Source organism: Lynx canadensis, chromosome D3, assembly GCF_007474595.2.
Source record: "Lynx canadensis isolate LIC74 chromosome D3, mLynCan4.pri.v2, whole genome shotgun sequence".
In the NCBI taxonomy this organism is placed as follows: Eukaryota; Metazoa; Chordata; class Mammalia; order Carnivora; family Felidae; genus Lynx; species Lynx canadensis.
Window position 1 is genome coordinate 7,953,382 of NC_044314.2, and position 24,403 is coordinate 7,977,784.

The 24,403-nt window shown below is 40.7% G+C and overlaps 1 protein-coding gene across 4 annotated transcripts in view; it reads left to right on the plus strand.

The window, feature by feature from the left end:
- Positions 1-18,428: 18,428 nt before the first annotated feature.
- The window catches only part of CD226 (CD226 molecule), an 86,951-nt gene continuing 80,976 nt past the window's right edge, over positions 18,429-24,403 (plus strand). For 3 of the 4 annotated variants that reach the window (XM_030336598.1, XM_030336600.1, XM_030336599.1), the window contains exon 1: positions 18,429-18,677. The gene's annotated coding sequence lies outside the window, so the exon portion shown is untranslated. The remainder of the gene's footprint in view (positions 18,678-24,403) is intronic. The other variant, XM_030336601.1, reaches the window with a different exon arrangement.

The window sequence follows — 24,403 nt, forward strand, 5'->3', positions numbered from 1 at the left end:
TAACTTCCAAGATTAGTGTCACTTCTTTTCACACTGATGGATAGGTTTAATAAATAATTCTAGTCAAAATTTCAACAGGGTGATTCTGATAGGATTTGATGAAGTTATTCTGAAGTAAGTCTCTATGGAAGAATAAATATCTGAGATAGCCAGAACATTTTTGAAGAGGAATATAGCAGGAAGAGAGGATTTATCTTACCCAGGCATCAGAACTTAATATGAAATTATGATAATTAAAACTGCCTGATATGGGTTCAGGGATAATCAAAGTATATTTATAGATGTTTGATATCTGACTAAAGTGGCATGGGGGATCATGGAAAAAGGAGGGACAGTGTGATTATAGGACTTAAAAAAGTTATCCATATGGGAAAAAGTGAAGTTGGATTCCTTCTTCACAACTTATGTAGAGATAAGTTCCAAATGGTTAGAGACTGATATGCCAAAGACAAAATGTTAACACTGTTAGTAGAAAAAATTTATGTATCTTAGACCTTGGGCTAGGAAAGCTTTCTTCAAAAAAAAATTTTTTTAAAGAAAAAGCATTGAATGTAATAGACAAGATTGACAAATTTTAGTATATAAAAAATCAAGAAATCTGTTAACAAAAACAAACACCATAAAGAAATTGAAAAGATAACTTATAAACTGGGGGGAAATATTTGCATCATATGATACTGATATGGATTAATATCAATCATATATATATACGTATATATATATATATACGTATATATATATATATATATATATTTACAATTCAATAAATAAAACAATCCGTTGGAAAAATAGGCAAGATTCATGAGCAGCCGTTTCAAAGAAAAGGAAACTCCTGTGGCCAATACACGCATTAAAATGTTTTCAATATCATTTTCATTTAGGGAGATAGAAGTCAAGAATACAACCAGACTGATGAAAAGTAAAAGGTCTGACAAAAACAAATGTCATAGAGGCTATAAATCCACAGGAGTGTTTTATACATTGCTGGGGAAGTGTAATTAATCACAGTCACTTTGCAAAAATAATTTGGCATTGCTTCGTAGAGTTGGACATTAACAAATAAAAACCTAGCAGTTTTACTCCAAGGTATGTACCCAAGAAATAGTCTTGAATATGGACATTAAGAGATGTGTAAAAAGTGTTAATAGCAGTGTTCTTTACAATAATAAAAACCTGGAGACCTTCCAGAGTCCATCAACGGGACAGTCAATGAATAAACAGTTCACAAAATTCCATTTACACAATGGACTGTTATGCAGCAGTGGAAGTGAATGAACAATAATATCCAGCAATCTGGATGGGTCTGAGTAGTAGCATTTTTTTTCAGTTGTGGTAAAAAAAAGCACATAATATGAGATCTAACAAATTTTTAAATGTAAAATACAGTTTTGTTAAATATAAGCTCCATGTTGTACAGCAGATCTCCAGAACCATTTCATCTTGAAATTTCATTACCATTAGACAGCAACTCCCCGTTGACCTCTTCCCCCCAGACCCTGGAAGCCACCATTTTGCTTTCTGCTTCTGTGTGTTTGACTATTCTAGATACTTCAGTTACGCGAATCATGCAGTATTTGTTCTGTGACGGGCTTATTTTCCTTAGAACAGTGTTCTCAAGTTCATCCATGTTGTCTCATAGTGCTGTTCTAAGAGGTGTGAGGTGATGTCTCATTGTGGTTTTGATTTGTATTTTTCTGGTGATAAGTGATGTTGAGCATCTTTTCATGTAATTGTTGGCCATTTGTATGTCTTCTTAAGGAAAATATCTATTCATGTCCTCTGCCCATTTTATAATCAGTGTGTTTGCTATTGAGTTGTATGAGCTCCTTGGATGTTTTGGATATAGACCCCTTATCAGGTATATGTTTACAAATATTTTCTCCTAGTAGGTAAGGTGTGTTTTCATCTTGCTGATGTTTGTTTATTTTACTGTGCAGAAGCTTTTTACTTGGATGCAGTCCCACTTACTGAATTTTGCTTTTGTTGCTTGTACTTGTGATGTCATTTCCAAAAAATTGCCAGGACCAAGGTTAAGGAGCTTTATCTAAGAGCTTTATGGTTTCAGCTCTTACATTTAAGTCTTTAATCCATTTTGAGTTAGTTTTTGCGAGTGGTACAAAGTAGGAGACCAACTTAATTCTTTTGCACGTGGTTATCTAGTTTTCCCGTCACCATGTGTTGAAATCATATTTATTCTAGTGTCTATGACGGACATGACCCAAACTTTGCTGATCATGCACCCTTCCCCTTGTCCACAGGGACTGGCCAGGGGTTTGGGGTGAGATTTGATATTTGATATGTGCCCTGAGAGTGGAGGTTTCTCTTTTCGTTTTGAACTATAAACTGCAAACGTAGTCACTAGTCACTGGGAACATTTTATTTCAATGACTCTGTGCAATCTGTTCTTTTAGTTTACCTTTTAAACTGTATAATGTCGTGTGGTGAGTTTTAAAGTTCACATGTTACAAATGCACAGAATGAAACTTGGTAATACATGTTCATATGGTTTGCAAGTCTCTGATATACTATTCAGTTGAAGGCCAGTTTCATTTCAGTCTCCTGAGTAGCACAGGAGAAAAGCATTATTTAATGTAAAGCTTGAAAACAAACTGAGAAATAGTTTGGTAGAAGAAGAAAGATGGAAATTGTGTGCTTCTAAAAAAAAAAAGGTTCCCACTGCCAACATGTTTTTAATTGAAAAAATAAAAAATAAAAAGCCTTTGACCTGCTGTCATAATTGAAAAAGAACCTCTCAGATTCCCTTGTTCTTGGAGCATACCTGGAATCCTGAGCACCATTGCCTCGAATGTCAATAAAAAAAATTGCCGCGCACTGGGCTGCTGTGCATTTTCGCAGGCTTAGGTGTTTATCGGTGCAACACACATGCATGGGACAACTTACTATGTTCTGGGCCTGGGCCATCCAGGTGTGAAACACGGAGCTCCCGGTGAAGCAGCTCACAGCCCTCAGGGCACAGACACATACACACAGGAATTGCCAGTTGATACGGCAAATACAACAGCTGTGGGCTCTGAGGATCCAGTGGAAGAAGTGCTGAACTTTACCTGGCTCTCGACCTCTAATGCTGAAAATGGCACTTACTGGGTAGTTAATGTTGACTCCAGCAGGGATCTTAAAGCTAGCTCAGCTCACCATTGCATTTGGGTTATTTCTGAAATTAGAAAGTAGTACTATTTGAACTTATATTCAGACAAAGCCACAGGAGATAGAAAAGTACCTAAATCTCAAAGAGGAGGAGTAGACAAGAAAGAGGTTTGGCCTGGATGGACTTGGGACTTGGGATTTTGTGGATTTGAACCCCAGGACCCTCTAGAGTAGGAGAAAGTGGACCTTCCCTCACACAACATACACACACACACACACACACACACACACACACATCATGCGAATATATACATATACATACACATACACATACACATATATGTGTACACACACGTATACGTATACATATACGAGTTCAGAGAAGATGCCTAGAGACAGAAGGATTGACACCAAGCCACATACACCTTCAAATGGATCACTTAGCACCGTTCAGGCTCCACCATGCTTGGACTCTGATGCCCTGTGCTGGACCAGGCCATGCTCTTGTGCACAATCTCCGCCACGTGACTCAGGCTCCAGGGCCACACGCAGATGCCCTTACCTGGACCCCATCATCTTGCCCTGGGCCATGACACCCACCCCAGATTGAATGTCCACTGGCTCCCACAAGTAGGCTATTTCCGATTATGCAGGGATCCTTGAACTCGTTTTACCGTTGGGGGCCATTCTATCACAACCTCACTCTCTGAGAAGTTTGAGTCGTGTGTTATCTATCGTTCTATGGCCCCAGTGAAAGCTAAAGGTCTGTCTCCCCTCTGAGTAGAGCGATAAGAGCACAGATCAAATTAATGTGACTATTGAATTAAACAGAAAATGGCTATCCGTTTCTATTCCATATTCAGAGAACTGTAGATCTCAAGTACTCAGACAACAGTCACTAATTTCCTTCCTTCTGCTTGATTTATTGGGTGAGACATTTCATATATTTGAATTTGGTATGTGTATGTGTGTGTGTTTCATGGAGACTTCGTATATTGTAGCATTTTAGGATGGCTAAATGTTTATTCTTCAGTCTCGGATCTTTTTTTTTTTTTTTTTTTTTTTTAGCATATCTTGTTGGTACTTTATAGAGAAGAATGAAGAATAAATATTTCTCACCTGGATACCATTCTAGAATGACAGAAAACATTCGTGGCAAGGGTTTCACTTTTACTTCCGCTCACTGAGGAGCTACTTCTCATTTCTGAGAATTTGAACCCACCTTAAGATCTGTCTTCTGAACTTTCAAGGACCCTTTAGAATTTGGGGTTTGCATTTTGATTTGGTGTTATATCTGGTTTAGTTTTGGCATAAACATTCTTCAGTCCTTTTTCCTCTGTGTACTTTCCCCAAGATGTCATATCACCTCCTCTGACTTCACTTATTACCTCTAGTGGGAAGACCCAGGTCAACTTGTAAACTGGGGCTCTCATTCCTACTGTTGCTTCCTGCCATCCATTTGCCTCCATCAAGGCCTGATTTCTCACATCCTTTTTATTTTTTTAAGCTTATTTATTTATTGATGGGGAAGGGGGGAGAGCAGGGAGAGAGGGAGAGAGAATCCCAAGCAGGATCTGAGCTGTCAGTGTGGATCCCAACATGGGGCTTGATCCCACACACCATGAGACCATGATCTGAGCGGAAATCAAGAGCCGGACATTTAACAGACTGAGCCACCCAGGCATCCCTCACATCCTTTTAAAGCTAAGTAGCCGCCTCTCCCAGATGCGTTATTCCTCCAGATTCCATGCCATCCTGTAACTGGTTTGCTAAAGTTGACAGCCTCAGTCACTGACAAATAGTCACAGCAGGATGTGCAGAAACCGCAGAGAATCGCTAAATGGAATTTACAGAGTTGTTAGGTCATCTTGCCCACAGATTATTTTACAGAAGTTATGCAAATTGAAAAATAATGAACAGAAAAAAAGATGGACTTGGAAAAGGAATAAAATATGCTTCTAGAAGTTCATGTTTGTTTCCTCTTCTAAAATGTTTCCACATCTTCAGGAGACAACAATTTTGTGCTCTCATATCCACCGACCTTGTCAAAATTGCTGCATCACTGAGTGTGTTTCATAACAGCTAGCTCCCAGAACACTCTCCAGAATGGGCCCTTCTTCACTCTCTACGTCCACTTCTTCAAGGACCTCAGATCGTTAGATTCAGAAAGCTAACCCAACCTCATTCTGTGGGTCACTAAAGTAAAAGGTGCCTCAGTACCTGGTTATATAATCAAATATATAATGATGCTAAGTATTTCAAGCTCTCCAAAATGAGGACCAAACTGTATCCACCTAGCTCTCATAAAAAATGGTGTAATCCCTTTTCTTTCGTTCAGTGATAATGCACGGAGGAAGGAATTCATGTCATCTCTAATGCCAGACTTGCGTAAACAGTGAGGCTGGATCATTTAAATTCAGCTTCTCTTCGACTGATCCACTGAACACAGATGAGTGTGTGAGATGAACATTTCAACCAGACTGAGACTCTGGCTGCCTTCGGTCAGTCTGCAGAGAATCTGTGGTAGGCTGTGTGGGTACCACCATGATCCCTGCTCATCAGCAGAGGCTCCTCGCATCGCAGTGGTGGGACATGACTGCAGAACCACGTTGGAATGTTTTCAGGAGGACTCAAGAGCATGATGCTTCACAGGGAGGGTGCAGTGGTCCAGAAAAGAGGATTTTCCACATTTGAGAAAGGATAGGGTGGCACTTGGTGAAAGACATTGTTCAAGAAAGGAATGATCAGCATTTTCCTTGTCATAATGATGTCAATACCGATGACCAATTTTTAAAAACTCATTATTATCGTATGTTGGGAAGACGGGAGGAGGAAGTGAATATGGATGGACGTGTGTGAAGGAAAACAGCATCAGCTGTGGATTGCTGATCGAGTATTTTGTGAACAATGTAAAGTTACATTCCCCAGGAGTGTCAGAGGAGGGTCATACAGATTGATGAGAAAATGCTTTAGCATTTCAAAACAACTCAAGCAGTTGTCATTTTGTTTGCCTCTGAGTTTGAATAATTTTTTTTTTCCTTCACGTGTACAAGACAGACAGCATGCTGTAGAAAGGTAAGAGATAATGTTTGAAATAGGTGAATCCAGAAGTAACAGAACAGGCATATTATTTAGGAATATGGCTTAAGAAAAACAGCCAGAAGATTTGAGAATGATTGTTTCTGGGGACCAGCAAAGCCAGGGGAGGAGGCATAGGGTAGAGGAAGTTTCTGAAATGCCTTTCTGGCCGTAGTGTGTAATTACGGGAAAAGGTTTAGAGATGCGTTCCATCATCGACAAAGGTGCTTGCCCACGTATGTCCCGTGGGTGGCTTTATGTCCCGTGGGTGGGCGGGAGGTGCTGAGAGCCCTTCCAGGGGAGAGAAGCACAGCCTCCAGTGCAGCAGGGAGGCCACAGACACCGTGGTGACCGGGGTAGGGGGGGCCCTGCAGGCACAGGTGTTAACAGGGCCTGGCTGTGGGAGTTTAGCTTGTGTCAGGAGACAGGGCTGTGTCCGTGGAGTGGGCCTTTGCCCTGGATGGGGTGCTGGGGACTTCGTGACAGGAGGAGGGACGGTGGAGAGAAGCTGAGTTGGTGCAGAAGCCGCAGCCGCTTGTGTTACCTGGAAGAAGCGTTTGCGATTGTTGTGGTTTGTGCAGATACTCGGTTTCGTCTGCGCCTGGAGAGGACTCCAGCGTGGCCTTGTATGTCTGTGTCCCAGGCTGCTCTCAGCAGTTTCTTGAGGAGCCCTGGTTTCTTTATAGGGAACGAGATCTAGAAACAAGTCATGGGGGTGGATAGGTTTATGCACAGCTGTTGGCCTGTCACTGCCTCCAGACCCTTTCAGTGGACAGAGCCAGGGAACATTTTTATTTTATTTTATTTTATTTTATTTTATTTTATTTTATTTTATTTTATTTTATTTTACTTTATTTTATTTTACTTTTATTTTATTTTATTTTATATTTTTTCATTTCATTTCATTTATTTTACCGTACCTTTTTACTTTTTATTTAAATTTTAGTTAACATACACTCCAATATTGGTTTCAAGAGTAGAATTCAGTGATTCATCCCTTACATACAACACCCAGTGCTCATCACAACACCTGTCCTCCTTTTTGAAAAAAAAAAAAAAAGTTTATTTATTTATTTGAAGAGAGAAAGAGAGAGAGAGAGAGAGTGTGAGAGTGGGGGAAAGGCAGAGAGAGGGAGAGAATCCCAAGTAGGCTCTGAGCTGTCAGCACAGAGCCTGATCCCGGGCTCAAACTCACAAGTCGTGAGATCATGACCTGAGCCATAACCCAGTCTGAAGCTTAACTGACTGAGCCACCCAGGTGCTCCATAAGTGCCCTCCTTAATCCCCATGGCTCATCTTGCCCACCCCCCCTCCCACCTCCCTCCATCAACCCTCAGATTGTTCTCTATTGTTAAAGGTCTCTTGTGGTTTGTTTCCCTCTCTCATCCCCCCCCCATATGTTGATCTGTTTTGTTTCTTAAATTTTACATATGAGTGAAATCGTATGGTGTTTGTCTTTCTCTGATTGACTTATTTTGCTTAGCATAATACATTCTAGCTACATCCACGTCATAGCAATGGTAAGATTTCATTCTTTTTGATGGCTGAGTAATGTTCCTCTGTGTGTGTGTGTGTGTGTGTGTGTGTGTGTGTGTGTGTATACACCTTCTTTATCCATTCATCAGTCAGTGGACATTTGGCTCTCTCCATAGTTTGGCTATTGTTGATAATGTTGATTATGCTGCTGTAAACATCGGGTTGCATGTACCCTTTTGAATCTATATTTTTGTATCCTTTGGGTAAATACCTAGTAGTGCAATTGCTGGATTTTAGGGTGGTTCTATTTTTAGTTTTTGGAGGAAACTCCATACTATTCTCCAGAGTGGCTGCACCAGTTTGCATTTAGGGAACATATATTTTAAGTTCATGAGTTTACACTGATAACTTTACTATTAGCTTAGGAACACAGAGTTCTTCTCCTTTCCCCATTCCTGATTTGTATTTCTCTTCCTCATCGTGAGAACCCTGGTTCCCTACAACATCAGAGTAAATATGTCTACTTACTTCCTCTGTCTTACAACTTGAACAAAGTTTCAGAATAATGTGAGTGCCATGACCAACAATAAATTGATCCTACTTTACTATGAAGTTCGATTTTTTTTTTTGCAATTATTTTGGGGTTTATAATAATAGCCCTAGTACCAAAGTTTACAGTCAGGTTATATATTTAATGTACACTTAGGTTAATTTTTTTGTTTGTAGTAGTTTTTGATATTTTTCATCCTTTTAATTTTTTCCTTTGAATATGTAAAAATACACACAACTCAAAAGTCAAAGTCAAAGAAGTACGTAGACTCAAAGAAGTTTCCTTCCTCTCCATACACCCCCACCCACTTTCTTACCAATTCCACATATACATATTGTCATTGGTTTACAATTTATCTCTCCTATTTCTGCAAAAAAGGAAATATATATACATATATATTTTATATACATACATATGTATATTTAAATTATCCCTTCTCTCTTAACAGAAAGGGCAGTATGTTGTACATACTCTTTTATACTTTTTTCATTTAAATACATCCTGAGAGTGACTGGGTGGCTTAATCAGTTAAGTGTCTGACTCTTGATTTCTGTTCAGGTCATGATCTCATGGTTTGTGAGTTCACACCCCACGTTAAGCTCTGCACTGACAGTGCAGACCCTGATTGGGGTTCTCTCTCTCTGCCCCTCATGCTCTCTCTCTCTCTCTCTCTCTCAATAAATAAACTTTAAAATAAAATAATAAAATAAAATATGTCCTGGAAGTCACTATATGAGTTCAGAGGGATATTCTTCATTCTTTTTAGTACTCCATTATATGGATGTATGGATGTACCATAGTGTATTCACTCAGTGTCTCATGGATAAGTGCTAAGTTAATTGCAATGTTTTGCTGTTACAAATAATACCACCACGATTACAAATCTGTTCCTATGTTGATTTGTACTTGTAGAGGTATATGTTCAGAGTAGATTTCTAGAAGTATAATTACTGGGTCAAAGGGTAAATGCATATGTAGTTAGCTCCTTCCAAATTCCTTTGTTGGGGCATTGCCTTACCCTTCCCCCTATGGCATCCACCCTGGGAATGTAGGGGAGGCCTATTTCCCCATCAGTGCTGTAGGAGGGGCTGCTAGGCTGTGGTCTATCTTGTCCCAGCCTCCCTGAGTTCTTCTGCAGCTGCAAGACTGTTCCGACACCTCCATCCTCTGTGTCTGTCCTCATCAGGAAGGAAATAAGTAGGAGTTCACAAGACTAGAGGGGTTGCCCATTTTAATGTTGAAAGAGAATCATTTGGAGAACAGCTTGAAATGCTCTGCCTTGAATGTGACTGGAATGTGTACTCTGGGAACCCATAAAGATCTATTATAGACAAATTGTGAAGGGCCTCTATGCCGTTTGCAAAACACAAACTCAGATAAGAGTGTCTGCTCTGTGTGGGACCTGTATTCAGAGTCACATGGTCTAAATGAACTGCTTTGAATTATACACATCGTTATCTCCCTGAAATTGACTTTAGCAATGACTCTATCTTGCTAAGAGTCAAGTACATTCACATATGTTTAATGCTCGCCTACCTTCATTCAGAACCTGATCAGGTCAATCAGTACTTATTGAAGAGTTTGTATTTTCATGAATCATGCTACAGAGTAGGCTGTACAAGATTTGGCGTGGGCACTTCTCAATCCATACAATAAATAATTATCCACTTCCTTTTTCATTGAAAACTTTCTTGTCTGATTGTAAAAATAACACATTTTTCTATGAAATGTGTAAAATAAAGAGATTCATGAATATAAATATAAAGATTGCCTTTTAGGGCCAACCCAGATGTAATCACCATCTTGGTATCATTTTGATTTGCTTAATCCCCCAACAAAGTAATTCTCTAGAGGCAGGAAAAATGTCAGATTCATTTTTTTTTAATGTTTACTTATTTTTGAGAGAGACGGAGTGTGAGTGGGGGAGGGGCAGAGAGAGAGGGAGACACGGAATCTGAAGCAGACTCCAGGCTCTGAGCTGTCAGCACAAAGCCTGACGCGGGGCTCAAACCCACGAACCCACAAACTGTGAGATCATGACCTGAGCTTAAGTTGGCTGCTTAACTGACTGAGCCACCCAGGTGCCCCCAGATTCATTTTTTAAAAACGTATCTTTTATCAAATGAAAGCATACTTGTTATAGAGAAAAAAGAAAATACCACTCGTGTTCTTCCAACTAAAGACAATTCGGTGTGCTTCTTCCCAGTCTTTCTATGAATATATTTAAACTTTTATGTTGTTATCCACCGTTAATACTGTTTTAGTGACTGCATAATATTTCAAGTGTGTATGTAATAAATAAGTACTTGTGCAATGAATTGATAAATGACACTCTCTAAATCTAAAACTTAAATTTCTTTAATGTTTGTTTATTTTTGAGAGGTAAAGAGTGTGAGTGGGGGAGGGAAAGAGAGAGAGGGAGACAGAGGATCCGAAGAAGGCTCCACGCTGACAGCACAGAGTCTAAGGTGGGGTTCAAATTCATACACCATGAGATCATGACCTGAGCTGAAGTCTGATGTTTAATCGGCTGAGCCACCCATGTGCCCCCCAAATCTAAAACTTTAAATTCCGAACAGATAAAGTATTACAAGCTAACACCTCATCTCATTGGTTGTGCATGGTACATTTTGTTAACAAATATCCCTAACATAAAGAACAGTGTTGTAAGATGTGTCAAAGGGGAGTAGGAAAACTCCTGAAGTAGAAAAGTAGCATCAATGGTAATGCTAACACAGTAGGAGAAGAAAGAATTCTTAGAGTACAAGGAGCAAATCCATAGAGGAGATTATTTCTAGAATCCTTTCTTTAATGGGGTCAACAATGAATCAGAGTAGTTTTATATTTGCATTTCCCCAAAATCGCTCACGTGAAGGAAGGAGCAAACATAAATGCTTAAGCGTGTTGTCCTCTACCCTAAAAACCAGAATTTTGGAATAATATTCCATTACATGCTTTTAAAAAAATTTTTTTAACGTTTATTTTTGAGACAGAGAGAGACAGAGCATGAACAGGGGAGGGTCAGAGAGAGAGGGAGACACAGAATCCGAAACAGGCTCCAGGCTCTGAGCTGTCATCACAGAACCCGACGCGGGGCTCAAACTGACAGACCATGAGATCATGACCTGAGCCGAAGTCAGATGTTTAACCGACTGAGCCACCCAGGCGCCCCGTTACATGCTTTTTAAATTTGGTTCGAGAAGCAGGACTCCCCCAGCATGTAACAAGTGTAACTTTGCCAAGCAGAGCATATCTGTAGAATGAGATTGGGTAAGACTGAAGTCAGACCTCAGACCCTGGCCAGTGAGGGGAGACGACTAGACCCTGACCGCTGTTCTACAGCTGGGATGGCGTTTGCTTCACATGATCTAAGCAGGCATCACCTAACCTCCTGGATGCAGCCTAGGCAATTTTCCAGCTTTTCTTAAGGTTGTGGAGAAGATGGTATGGCAATGTTTAGTAAATGCTTTGCTACTTTATATCATAGTCTCTTTTCTGTGGCAGAATAACAGGCATTGCAGGAATTAGAACTCTCAAAAGCCTTAGTTAAATACCCTTCTCAATGGCGACTGAAAGGTGAGCGAGGCCCCCGTTCTGACTCTTGGTAGGCAGGAGATGCCTGGCAGCAGAGAACCAAAGAACTGAAAGTTATGGTATGTTACCGCCTTCTCTTTTTTGTTTTAATTGAAATTTTTGTTGAGAAATTGTAGATTCAAATGCAGTTGTAAGAAATTATACAGAGGGGTGCCTGGGTGGCTCAGTGGATTAAGCGTCCGACTCTTGGTTTCAGCTCAGGTCATGATCTCAGGGGTTGGTGAGTTCAGCCCCACATTGGGCTGTGCGCTGACAGCACAGAGCCTGCTTGGGATATTCTCTCTGTCTCAAAATAAATAAATAAATTTTCAAAAAAAAAAAGATAGTACAGAGAAATTCATATATTCTTGACCCAGTTTCCCCCCATGGTAACATCTTACACCATATAGTACAGTAACATAACCAGGATATTGACATTGGTATAATTTACTACATCATTCAGCTTTTCCCAGTTTTACTGGTACTCATTTGTGTGGGAGTGCACATGTGTATCATTCTATTGTACTAAGCTGTATAAGATGCGTAAGTATATATTAATGCAAGAATATTGCATTAGGTTCTACACAACTTTATCATCTATGTGGGTTTTCATACCTACCATGACGGTCAACATACTACACAGTTCGACGTGATGAGGAACCTTCCCATTGCCTGTTACAACCTACAGAGCCACTTTCTCCCACATTGCTTCCTATTTTTAACCCCTGGCAACCTCTAACCTATTTTAAAGTTTCTGAATTTCTTATATTTTGTCATTTCAAGAATGTTATATAAATGGAATATGTTCATTATGTAACTTTTGGGATTGGATATTTTTTTTTTACTCAGAATGATTCCCTGAAAATTCACCCAAGTTTTTTTTTTTTTTTTTAATGTTTATTTCTGAGACAGAGCATGAGTGAGGGAGAGGCAGAGAGAGAGAGAGGGAGACACAGAATCCAAAGCAGGCTCCAGGCTCTGAACTGTCAGCACAGACCCCAATGCAGGGCTCAAACTCGTCAACCGCGAGATCGTGACCCGAGCCAAAGTCGGACGCTCAACCAACTGAGCCACCCAGGCGCCCTTTCACCCAAGTTTTAAATTGTCATTTATGTAGTTTGATCCTTTTTATTGCTGAGTAATGTTCCATGACAGGGATGTATCAGCTACCTAGGTCTCTTGTTTTATTTGGACTGATCATAAATGACATGATGTTCTAAATTTTGGGTTCCCTATTTTATTGTTAGCATATGGAAGTGCTGTTAGTTTTAAAGTGTTGGTCTTATTTATTGCAAGCTTGCTGAACTCACTTATTCTAGAAAAATTGGTAGGTTTTGGGGGGTTTGCTACATAGACAATCATGTCATCTGCAGTTAGCAATAGTTTTATTTCTTCCTTTCTAATCTCTATGCCTCTGATTTTTTTCTCTTGCCGTGTTGCAGTGGTTAGAACATCTAGTATTATGCTGTCTAGCAGCATGGGGAGCAGACTTCCTCAGATTTTCCCCAAGTTTAGGGGAAAACATTCAGTTCTTCTAGCTACAGGTTTTTGCAGATGATCTTTATTACTGAGGTAATTTCCCTTTATTCCTTCTTTTTTAATTTTTTAATGTTTATTTACTTTTGAGAGAGAGAGAGAGAGAGAGAGCGAGCAGGGGAGAGTTAGAGAGAGAGGGAGACACAGAATCTGAAGCAGGCTCCAGGCTCTGAGTTGTCAGCAGAGAGCCTGATGCAGGGCTTGAACCCACAAACTGTGAGATCGTGACGTGAGCCGAAGTTGGATGCTCAACCAACTGATCCACCGAGGTGCCCTATTTCCTTTTATTCCTAGCTTGCTAAGGACTTTTATTGTGAGTGGGTGTTAAATTTTGTCACATGCTTTTTCTGTGTCAATCAATATGATCACATGATTTTCCTCCTTTAACTTGTTGATACATTGAGCTATATGGATTTGATTTTCAAATAAGAAGCAACTTTGGACAAATAAGGGAGTAGACTATGGAAGACTTAGCCAAGTCTCATAAATGAAAGCCAGGGTGTTTAGATTTGAGTCTAGTGCATAGCATTTTCCAAAGTATGTTCTGTGACATATGGTAATAGAGGAGACATAATTTCATGGTCCATACTGGTTTAAGAAACTAGGTTAAGCTAAATTTAATAGGCTTCTTTATTTTTGGACTTGTCAAAGCCTTTACTATGCTGCATTGAGTGATTTCTGTATTTCAAAAAGGGGAATAAAGTGTGTAAAGTTTCCCAATCCAGTTTATCCACAAAATCCACATTTTCTGTAATGTCTGTGATAATTGGAGGATGCACTTTGGGAAACATTGCCATAGGAAATAATTTTTCCAATGAAAGTTTCTGACCTGGGGAAGAAAGTCAGTATGCTGTGGTGGCTCTTACACATGGAATTTTAGGCAGGTTTCCTAGCAGCTGAAGGATCAGTTCATTATCTGTTGAGGGGGGAAATAATCGGAGTTCTACCTGGTTGGGGGGAGCGTTGGGGTGGACACTGAGATGTGGAGGTGAAGACCGTGGGCTCTATAGTCAAGGATCTTGGTTCAAATCCTGGTTTGCTCACCTAGAAGGAACAGGAACCATTGGACCAGTTACTTGCCCACTTTGTGCCTCAGTTTTCTCAAATACAATATGAGAATAGTAACAATTCCTATTGAGGATTTTAGAAAGGTTTAATAATGAAACATGTAAAGTGTTAGAGAAGTAGCAGGGACATCGTCACCATCCAATAGTTGTTACCTGTGATGTTTGTAGTTGGAGGATTAAGTGAGATGATCAGAAAAGCACCATTACTCACAAAGTTGTTGTTAGGAAGGTAGGCTCAAGGGCAGCTGTCAGGTGAGTTAGGGGCGGGTGAGTCCGTGGTCCCACATTGGATGCTTTGAGGACCAGCATGGTGAGAATATTTAAAATTTAAAAATATTTTCTTGGACTGTTCATTATTTGGTGACTGAATATGAGGGGTTAAAAAAGAAGACTCAAAGGTGACATCAAGGCTGAGCCTTGGTGATAGGGAAGTGCATTCTGTAGCTGCCGGGCATTAAGTATGTTTTAAATATTAATGGGTATGAGCACTGGGTGTTGTATGGAAACCAATTTGACAATAAATTTCATATTAAAAAAATAAATATTAATGGGTAAGCCAGATGATTTTGGCATTCTAGTTAAAAAATAATAGATATTTTTAATATTTGTTTTAACACGTACAGGAAAATAAAGCGTTGCAGTCTGTTTATGCAAAAATCTGATATCTGGTCAATGTTGTTAGGAGCGATCTGATTACACAGTTACACTACAAGGAGAATTATGTCCATGATGCAACTTTGGACTTTGAGAACATCTCAGCTTTTTATTTAGGGCACGGAAGTGGTAGAATGGCTCCTCAGAGGAAATTAAGAGAGAGAAAGGCATGCGGGTGCACAAAATGAAGGAGAAAAACAATGCAAGAAGGAAGAATTGAAAAGGTCCTTAGAGAAATCAATAAGCATAACCTAAAGAATGGAAGAATAGGAAAATGTGGTTGCAATAGCAGAGAGTTAAGCAAATGGGCAGCTTGGTAAAATGACTTAAAATAAGCCAAATGTATAAGATTTAACACACTGTACACATAATTATGGACTTGACTCTGAGTTAGAATATAGCCCAAATTTGTTTTCATTTTATTTCTCATTTTTTGGTATAGTGCCTTTGGATCCTAACCTTTGGGAACCAAAGAGCCTAGAATACCATTACCAGAAGGTAGCAAGTCTAAAAACATTTGAACAGGAAATATTTTTAACGAATTAATATTTTAGTTAGTAAATTAAATGTGTGTGTATGCATTTGTGTATTGCTTAGCTTTAATTTAAAATTTCCCTTATTTCTATATCTGTTTTTTCATTCTTTCCCCCAAAATCATCTTTTCCATTAGCCCTCAGGATATCACAGCACTCAACACCATGAGTGAATTTTCTGAGATAATACTGTTTATTTTCTGTGCCAAATACTAAGGCTTGGAATAAACCAGAGTCACTGCTTTGGGGAAGAAAAAAGAAAATCAGTTAATTTGTATTTGGCTGTTGTGGTCAACAGAATAATGAGTCCTCAAAGATGTCCCTGTCCTAATCCCTGGAACCTGTGAGTATGTTTTGTTTTGTTTTGTTTTGTTTTTTCATGGCAAAAGGGACTTGGCAGATATGATTAAAGTCAAGGACTCTGAGTTAGGGAGATTGTTCTGAACTGTACAGGTAGTCTCAGTACAATCCCAGGCTCCTTAAAGTGGAAGAGGAAGGCAGAGAGGGGAGTGGGAGGAGGCGAGACTAGGGAAGAGGGCAGAGGTGTGGTGTTGCTGCCTGTGAAGACGGAGCTGGGGCTCTGCTGGCCCATTCACGGCTGCCTCCGGCACAGACCTGTCAGACTTCCAGACAGACTCTGGCAGGGAGGCTGCTTCACACCTCCCGCCTACAAAGCCCTCACACCTGCCCACCACTGCCGGAGGATAACAATAAACATAAATTTAGAGACAGTGCGACGTCGGTGGGTAGATATCAAATCCTACTTCTCTTTTGATTTCCAGATCTCATGCAAGTGCCTTTCATTGGAAAAATTGAACTTGGAATCCTGTTGGCATGGGTCTGGTAGATGCAGGCCTGGTGTTCCGGGCCCCTGAAAGAGAAGGGGTGATATGGAAGAAGACTGTGGTGCTGCTTGACCAGGACATGAGCTGGCACATGTGGTAAACCGCAGCATCCTGTCTCCTCCCAGGTCAGAATGAGAGCCCGATGGGGAGGACACTCATAATATCAAGGTCCTGATTGCCATCTTGGCACTTTTCTTCCCTCTTTAAATTCTGAAAACAAACTTGCAGCGTAAGAGTTGATCTGATTACAGTGATGATTGTTGTTTGTTGAACACATGCTACATGCTAGGTGTTGCCCTCAGACCGGGGATACAGCTAGGCTGAATGAATACCCAGCTTTGCCTGAGACTGTTCTGGTCTTAGCACTGGAAGTCTGGTGTCCTGGGAAACAGCTTGGTCCTGGACAAACCAGGAGGGCTGGGCACCTTGGACACAACAGTGAACCAGGTAGTCTTCAAGCTGGGAGGTCCAGAGACAGACACAAAGCTGAAAAAAAATAAACAAGAGGCACAATTTGACATACAGAGTGGCATCAATTTAGAAGGAATGTGAAGTATTTATTTATATACTGGTTCATCTGCTCATTTTGAAAAAGGAGATGGCTTCTTCTTTATCTAGAGGATGAAAGAGAGGGCCACCCCAGGACATCATTTTGCTTCCAGAAGGATCACTGCTTACCTCCTTAGAGTGGGTATGCATAAAGCGGGGAGGTTCCCATTGCTCTGAGGTAAAAGAATGGAAGGACTGTCCGTCTGGCTTACCTAGCCTGCCCTTCACAGAACCTGGTGGCCTCGGGGACAGGGTTTTCAACCTTTCAAAGAGGCCACATGGTCCAGGAAGAAGTGGATGGTGACTCTAGCCCTGCCTCTTTGAGAGTCAGCAGGGTCAGAAGCTTTCTGATGGGTAGGGGTAATCCTGATTGAGGGCTGAGTAGAAAAGACAACACAGCTTCCCAAGTGAGCTGACCAGGAGCGACGGTGGGCTAGACCCAGCCCCAGGACCTGGGAGCTCTTGCACTCGGTGGTCTTGGTCACTGCTGGGTCAATGGTAACCAGCTTGTCCAAGACTGAAGCGATCCGGGACATGAGACTTTAAACCCACAGCCAACTAGGGTGGCTTTCCGGATGAACATAGAGTTTATCATCCAAACTAAGACACTGGAAAGTGAAATGGAAGGCTATCGATAAGGTGTATGTTGGAGACATCCAGGGAGCCTGAGAGGTGCAGTCCCATCCACATTAGACTATTTCTGTTCCCGGTTCCAATTCCAGAAACTGTGGTGTATTGTGTGGCCAAGGCAGGAGACCTTCCCTTATCCAGGACCCTGCTATGATGACGAACTAAGGGGACAATGATTGTGCCGAAAATGCTAAGTAAACAGCTCAAATATAAGCTACATTACCCAACTACAGACAAAACCTTCCTCGGGGCACCAGCAATGCAGGGGACAGCTATCATGACAATAAGAAAAGTTAGAAATTTGCAACAGAAACATCCAGCAAGTATCTATTTTAATTTAGGCACATATATGTTTTGCGCTGTTTGGGAAAGTAAAAATTCCTTTAAATGAGTTTGGATGTAGCTGATACCAACAGTGCAAGAAGCCAAACAAGCTTTTCAACACTTTGTGTCTTGGAGGGGCCCCAGTTGGGCCCCGCTAAGGGTGGGGTGCACTTGGCCCTGTAACACGAGGTTGGTGTTTGTTTGCCTGTCTGGGTGTCCCTCTGAGGCTCGGCAGTCTGTGCTGCCACCAACGTGCTTGTGAGTGTGGGCCCCGCAGGTAGTCCGGGATGGATTGGGGTTTGAACGCAAGTCCTCTGCAAAGCCCATACTCTTTTGTTAATGGGGGTAATTCTCACGCTCTCTCACTAACCGTAATGCAGAGAGAACGTTATCAAATAGGAAATAGAGGAGAAAGGAATGGAGTCTGTCCGGATGGCTGGAGGGCAGAGATAGTAGATGCGTACAAGTCCTTGTCCATCCACGGAGCATGGCTGTCTGCCACTTCCTGGGGTCACCTAGAACAGATTCCCAAAGAGGAACTTGGTTGTTAGCAGGCTATAATGCTTGAGGTCAGGAGTCCTGAAAATGTTTGTGTGAGTATTTATTGCCTTGAAACCTTGAGACCGTCAGCAGAGGGAAGGATATAAATGGAGCAGGAAGATAGAGGACAGTAGACAAAGGAGCCCCGAGTTCAGCCCGCTGAGCCCCTGCTGGTGCTAAAACCAGCTGAGAAGCACGGTGCACGTTCTTACTCCAGGTACTGTTTTTCAGAATGACTCATTTATTGGCTTCTTTTTATGGGCATATGTGTGTTGAAAAAAGTTCTCTACTTAGGATACCATAGGTATTTTACATGTCGGAATATAGATCTGGATAGCCATGGGAGAGAAGCAGTGTCCCTCCTATGGAGTCACCACAGTTCATTAATTGAACCAGTCTGCTGGAGATGGTAATATTGATGTTTCTCAACTTATATTAAGAAAAATAATGCTACAATAAACACTTATACATTTAAAAGCCAGATCTTTGCTAGATTGGCTGAACTTTTTCATCCTTAGGATAAATATCTTGACGAAGCTTGGCTGGGTCAGAGGATTTAACAAGTCAAATTTTTTATATACGTTGCTTAACTCTTGCCTATAGAAAATGCTCACCCGTTTACACTGACCCAACAGCATCTGGCTATCAGTGTTTCCTCTCACTCTTGTTAACAACGGTCACTATCGTTCTGTTCATTTATATGTTTGCACATGTGATGTGCAAAAATTAGTATGCCATTGTTTTACTGTTTGTTGATCATAACTGGTGAGATTAAATACTTTTTTACATTTTTCTGTTTGTATCTGCTCTTATGTGCATTAATGTTTAATGTCTATTGCTTGTTTTTCTATGGGTATTTGTGGGCTTTTCTTGGTCACTGATATTTAAGCACTTTACACTTAGAAAATATTACTGTTGTGTCTCATTAGTGTATAATGTTTACCATGTCGGAGTTGTAAATTTTTATGTAGAAAAAATTTCCCTGGGGCGCCTGGGTGGCGCAGTCGGTTAAGCGTCCGACTTCAGCCAGGTCACGATCTCGCAGTCCGTGAGTTCGAGCCCCGCGTCAGGCTCTGGGCTGATGGCTCGGAGCCTGGAGCCTGTTTCCGATTCTGTGTCTCCCTCTCTCTCTGCCCCTCCCCCGTTCATGCTCTGTCTCTCTCTGTCCCAAAAATAAATAAACGTTGAAAAAAAAAAATTAAAAAAAAAAAATTTCCCTGACTTTGGTATAAGATATATACACCTTAATATGTATGTATCTTAATGTATTTTATATGTATGTGTGCGATGTCCAACTCAAAAATCCATCTCTGTCCTCAGGCTTATAAAATATATCCTCTACTTTTTAGAATATTTTTCTTTCTTTTTCTTATTTATTTATTTATTTACTTATTTATTTTTGAGAGAGAGCGAGCTCACAAGCCAGAGAGGTGTAGAGAGCGGGAAAGCGAATCCCAAGCAGGCTCCATTCTCTCAGTGCAGAACCGACATGGGGCTCAACTCAGGAACCATGAGATCATGACCGAAATCAAGAGTCAGTCACCTGACTGACCCACCCAGGCACCCCTAGAATAATTTTCTTATTCAAATTATTAATAGATTTGAAACGTATTCTGCTGTAACAGGTGAGCAAATTGATCAGGGTTCTTAGTTGTAACTTCCCCAAGGACTTCCTTCTAAGTTGAGAAGGAAGCAACTTACTGAAAGGGTATAGGACTCAGAGCAGGCCGCAGAATGAATGGGGCAGGGGAGAAGCTTGCTGAGCGCCCCTGGGCTTACCGCACTTCCTCCAGGGCCACCCACCAGACCTGGTGAGCACCTCCATCCCTGCAGCAGATGCTTGGGCTGGGGCCCTGTTCCCTGCTAGTGTGCACACCAGCACACCCGCTCCACTGTGTGCAGCTGGCTCTGGATTGGTGGGGCCCCGAGCCTGCAGACCTCGGGCCAGAATGGACCTCATAGCCCTGGTGCTTTCTTGTTGCAACTCCCCAGGCTTCAGACTGGAATTCTTTTTATTTTTATTTTTTGAGAGAGAGAGAGAGAGAGAGAGAGAGATTGTATGTGCACACGCACACATGTGCACACAGATGCATGCGCACAAGCAGGGGAAGAACAAAGGGAGAGAGAGAGAGAGAGAGAGAGAGAGAGAGAGAGAGAGAAAGGGAGAATCCCAAGCAGGCTTCATGCACAGCCCCGAACGAGTAGGAAGAAACCATAAGGCTCGAACCCATGAACTGTGAGATCATGACCTGAGCAGAAATCAAGAGTCCCATGGTTAGCTGACTGAGCCACCCAGGTGCCCCAAATTTGGGTTCTTAGGGTATAAATGTAGTTGGCAGAGCGTAGGTCCTACACCCAGATGCAAGCGGTAGGCCTCTCAAGCGGGTGTATACAGGTTGTGCAGCCCAGGGAAGGACCAAAGTCTACAAGGAGCTGACTTCAGCTTTTCCCACTGGTAAGTCAGTTTCTCTAATACCATCTGGTAGACAATCCATTCTTTCTCTGATGAGCTGAAATGTCGTCGTTATCATATGCTGAAAACCTGTACTTCTTTTTTTAACCTGCAATTAACTCCGGGTTTATAAGAAAGAGACTTGACAGCATGACTTACAGAGCAACCATTCACTCTCTGTTCATTGCTGAAAAATCTTTTGCCATGTGACCTAATTACACTTTACTTAATGCAACTTTAATTAATTATGAGAAAACATTTTTACACATACATGAAATATGTACCCAATCCTCATCAACTAGAACACTGGGTGACATAGGAAATTAGATGTTAATGTTGAAAAGAAGGTAAAACATTCACAGGAGACAAAGCCAGTTTAAGGAAGAGAGTATTTTATATTCTGTAGTTATTTGAAGCATCCAAGAGAGTGAGGCTTCTTCTCTTCCATAAGCATGTACGGGCCTCTTCCTTTGCTTGGTAGTACTCTCGATATTCTTCCTGAATGAGGCTTCCTGTGGCTTCTTGGGCAAGCTGACTTTCTGCCACAGATATAATTACTTCTTTCACTAGCTCACTCTTTAGCAGGAGAGAATTCAGATGAAAAAGTTCTGTATTTGTGGTATGTATGATTTACTGCTTCTTATTTCAAGACTGATTGTATTAGACTGGCAACGTGGTTTCTACAGATAGTCTTCCTGTAATGTGGCCAAATACAGGAACGTAACAGATTCCCTCCTGTCCTGTAGAGGTAAACTTGTTTTGAAATTGTTGAAGGGATCCTGGTTTCCATTCAGATCGGCCATCTGGGCCACATAAGGTCACTAAGCCGTATTTATTTTTTAGGTCAGCAACACCTTTAATTCCTAACATTTGTATAAATGCAAGCGTGCCATTTGTTCTAGTTGAATAAGTACCAACATTCTCCAGTGACAGGGTCTTTGGCTGGAGGTGCTCAGTGGGATGCCTTGCAGAGTGTTGTGTTTCTGGGTTTGTTCGTGGCATCTGCCTTATTCCCAGGATCTATGTTGGTGAACACATTTTCCTTATTTTCCATTTTCTTATGGTTTGACGTGGCTGCCATTTACGATCATGGCAATAATGTCTTCTCATTGGAGAGGTAAAGGGGGGAGATTTTCCAATGTGTAGACCATGATGAATTCACGGCCCACAGGTGATTAATCCACTGGAGAAATACAGGGCGTTAGAGGTGGTGTGGAGGAGGGTGTTGGCCCAACAAGGCCCCAAGAGGAAAATTCTCTCAGATTTTCTTAGCTTCCCAGCATTTGGCCAGGACCATGCATTCAGCCACCGTTTCACGGCATCAGTGTTCTTCGTTCGTCTAGTCACATTCGAATCTCTACCCCTGAAAATCTGTCATTCTTTGGGTCTGCTTTCGAACTAGCAATTCTTACAGGATAAAACACTTTGTTTTAACATTGTAAGCTTTATCATACATTTTAATACCTGGTATGCAAAGTGCCTTGCTTCATTTTTCTTATTGCTAAAAATGCAATTTGCTCTTATGCGTTTAAAGCTTTTGCTCATCAAGATCACCTTTATTCTGTGAACACTCATACACACAGACCATGCTAGATGCTGAGGAAAAGCACCTCACTGCCTCCACGACCTCCACAATCTCTTGTAGAGTGGGGTCAGCAAGAACCTCATGAAGTCTTTCACAGACTGACCTACTCAGAGATGGAAGAGATTAGAAAACTTCAGGTTAATTAACATTGTTTTTTCAACGTGTTTTCCCCAAATTGGATCTCGTTATACAGGAACATAATATATTGTCTTTTATTCAAGACTTATGTTACTTCATTAGATATGATATATAGATTTTGTATAATTGCTACATATTCTTGAGGCACACTCATATATATATATATATATATATATACACACACACACACATATACATACATATGTACATATATGTGTACTTTTTGCTAGACAAAATAAAGCTGTTGAGTCTTATAAAACGATTTTGCTAGACCCTTTATTTATTGTTTTATCAGTTTTTATTTGATTCTTTTGTATTCTCTAGGTTGACCATCTACAAGTAATAATAAAGTCAAAATAATTCCTCAGTATTTACAATTCTTATTCTTTTTTTTCAACCTATAATATCAGTTGGAACTTCCAGGACAATGTTAGATATTGGCAGTGACGGTGGTCATTCTTGTCGTACTTAGGAATTGAACTGAGCTGCTTCTAGGGTTTTACCATCAACTCTGGCATTAGTTTCTAACCAGTTTTCCTTATTATGCTAATTAAATTCTAAAACTGCTCTGAGTTTTGCTTTGTTTTGTTTTTTTTGTTTTTTTTTTTTTTTAATCAGGAAAGGATATTTAAAGCTATCAAGCACCTTTTGGCATTTGCTGGATTAAGTTATATTTTCTTATGTTAGTCATAATTGCCATTTGTTTATTGAGAACCCAAGACATTGTTCTGTAGTATCTCTTGCTTCCTCATGGTGCTTTTAACTCATTCTTCTCTTCCCTGTATTTCCTAGACACTACTAGCTCCTTCTAGAGGCTGGGCTGGATTCAGGTTCAGTTGCTTTGGTGAGACATCTTTTCAGGTGGTGCTGTTTTCTTCTTGCTTTATCCCCAAATCCCCTGTTATCTATCTGGTTATACCACTTTAGTGAGGTTAGGGTTGATCAGGTATTATTAATCAGCAGTATATTTTATTATAAAAAGTTCCCATTAACTTTTCACCTAATGGCTTTAGTATCCAGTAACAATTGTCGCAATCTATTATTTTAATAGGAGTGACAAAATAGCAATTAAAAATAATATCTATTATTGTTTTTTCCACTTAGTAGCTGACATTTTTCTATAAAAAGAAACTTAGGTCGCCCTGAAATGCAATTTGTGCAGGAAAAGAAGGATAAACGCTTGCTTTTCCCTTTACTTACCATGTGTTAGAATAATGAGTTGGCGCCCTGGTGACCTCAGACAAGCAGGAGGTAGTTAATGTAATACTCCATCCAGTGATGTGATGACTTTAGCTGTGTTTCCTATTTCTGTCAACAAATGGTAATGTTAAAGAGTATTTTTACTCTTAAACTGTTGAAAGCTCCTTAATAAGGGTCACTAGAAAACACTGCAGGGAGGAATTTTGTTCATCTCTGTGAGCGGTAGATAATCTTCATTCTGTCCCACAAATTTGCCCTGTCTTCACCTCCATTTGTTCTCCTGGTTGGAACACTTAGGACAGCTGTTCTCTGGAGGTGTAAGCAGTTTCGTTTGTCCCAGGATGTTTTTATTGCTTATTTTGGGATTCATTGTTGATCATGTGGTCTTTTAACATCTCCCCTAATTGCTCAGTAAGATTATGTAGCTTCACGTCAAGGAGGGCAATATTGCATTCCTGGCGCCAAGATACTGGGATGCCTATATACCCCAGGAGCAGATACAAGGCTAATTCTTAGGTTCTTTATATTACGAAATTCCAAGAGCCCCAAGAAGGATAAAGAAACCAGA